Raw genomic sequence first — 2,491 nt, forward strand, 5'->3', positions numbered from 1 at the left:
TTTGTGTAGGTGTGTGTGTGCCATGCACATGTATATTTTCCTGTATTTGTATGCATCTGTATTCATGTATGGTGTATCACCACATATGTATGTTCCTATGCACTGTGTGAATGCTTATGTGTGTGTGTATATTTGTGCACGTGCACATGGATCATGAACATGTCTGCATATATTCATGTGTATTTGTATGTGTGCATAAGTATATGTGTATGCATGTGTCATTATATATATAGTATCTGCATGCATGTGTATATATGTACTTGCATGTGTGTGTATGGGTATACGTGTGTGCATGTGCACTGTGTATTCAATGCACCAATCAGAATTTGTCAATGTGGAGAGACAGGTCTGCTGCTTGGGACAGACTGGTCCAGGTTCTGATTCCAAGTTTGCTTTATAAACATATACATGTTTATGCACGTGTGTGTATGTGTGTATGTTGAAGTGTGTGCATTTAAAATACGTGCATATGTTCAGGCATGGTTGTGGGTGTGTGTTGTGCACGCACACATTCTACTTGCTCACCAGTTACACCACCAGGTCTTTAAGAGAAGAAGCTTACATGTCAAGCATCTCTGAAAGCTCCATTCTCATGGCACTTCTGATCATGTCCTAAGAACTTCATAAATCCTGTTTCAATGATTGCTATTCTAAGTTTTTAAATCCAGTTTTGAAGTCCCTTGCCCTACTACAGGAAATAACATTTATGTGGTTGTTCACATGCCATCATCTGCCTCCCTCCATTAGCATGGAGCATCCACACAAGCAGGATGGGGGATGCTGTGCTCATTGCCATGTTCCCAGTGCCTGTCATGGGCAGGCTCTCAATGAAGCTCACTGCATGAATCTCCTTGACACAGCCTCTCCTGACTTGCAGCCTCTGCATCGGGCAGATGGTCTTGAGGATCATAATGGTGATGTAATGAGCTCACAAACGTAACTCCCAGCAAGCGGAGATGTGTAGAGACAAGGTGATCTCTTTATGGAGCCAGCTGGGTTTCCTCCCAGGCTACCATGCACCTGTTACTTGGGTAAGAATGGTGGGGATTTTCCAGCAGAGCTTAAAGCCCAGGGTAATCTGATAACAGGAATATGCATGCTCTTAGGTTGGAAACTGCCTTTGTCAACATTACGACAGTGAGAGAAATCTGGCATGACTGACTCCATCTTGCTTCTAGCCTCCCAGGCTGGCCATCCTCACTCAGTCCTGGGCATAGGCCACGCTCACCATGGGAGGAATTTAGTTTATAGTTTAACTTTGAAGCAAGGATGATAATAGTTCCTCTCCAAAATGGATCCCCTCCTTGTTTGGGGGCTGAAACTACCTTTGTGAGATTAATGAAAGGCCACAAGATTAGGATTATGGGAGAGGCCTGAGTTCTTCTAAGATGTAGGCATAGTTTCTATAATCCCTTACTACTCAGGAGTCATGTGGCCAGAGGTCACAAGATTTGTGACTTCCCCAATTTCTCCTATTTGTGACTTCCTTGATAGAAAATACCAAACTCAAAAGATTGGTCTTTTGAGAAGTTTTCCAAACTTTTGCATTCTGATGACCTACTGACCCCACCCAGATTCATGGCTCATAATTCAACCAGTGCCGTGGCCCCACTCAGCACAGGAAGACCATTTTCCATGGTCTACAGCACCCCCAGCCAATCAACAGCATCCATTCCCTAGTCCCCTGCCAACCTTGAAAAACTCTAGCCTCCAAGCCTGCAGGGAGACTGATTTGAGTAACAACTCTGTCTTCTGTGTGGCTAGTCTAGTGTTCATTAAATGCTTTCTTTACTGCAACATCACGGTCTCAGCAAACTGATTTTGTCTGTGCAGCAGGGCAGGAAGAACCTGTCGGGCAATTGCAGATTTGCCAGTTGATGGTCACCCTGCCATCTTGCTGTTCTCCCTGATGACTAGCAGAGAGAGGTCTATAGGGACAGGGTCCTCTGTCTCTGCCGTTGTCTGCCTGGCTAATGTGTACCCAGCTGGTCCCTGGGGCTCCAGTCTGTTTGGAGGACTCAGGGCTGTCTCTGCTGGCCCCTTCTGGCTTCACAGCCTCTGCTGGGTTGGGGGTGCCACTGCAAACCCGTTTGAGGGCAGGCTGTGGTCCCTGGTATCTGGTCTGGTCCTCTGCTGACTGGGCAATCCTTGCATCTTGCCTCCTGTGCCAGGTCCCTCTGACTCACATTGGACTTGAACAGACTCCCAGACACTTCTGGGTCCCATGCTGTATTAGTCTGTTCTCATACTTCTAATAAAGACATACCTGAGACTGGGTAATTTATAAAGGAAAGAAGCTTAATGGACTCACAGTTCAGCATGTCTGGGGAGGCATTACAATCATGGCAGAAGAGCGAGACGTCTTACATGATGGCAGGCAAGAGAGAGCTTGTGCAGGGGAACTCCTCTTTATAAAATCATCAGACAAGCTGGGCGCAGGAGCTCACACCAGTAATCTCAGCCCTTTGGGTGGCCGAGGTGGGTGAATCAT

Source organism: Colobus angolensis, unplaced genomic scaffold (assembly GCF_000951035.1).
Source record: "Colobus angolensis palliatus isolate OR3802 unplaced genomic scaffold, Cang.pa_1.0 Scaffold170, whole genome shotgun sequence".
NCBI lineage: Eukaryota > Metazoa > Chordata > Mammalia > Primates > Cercopithecidae > Colobus > Colobus angolensis.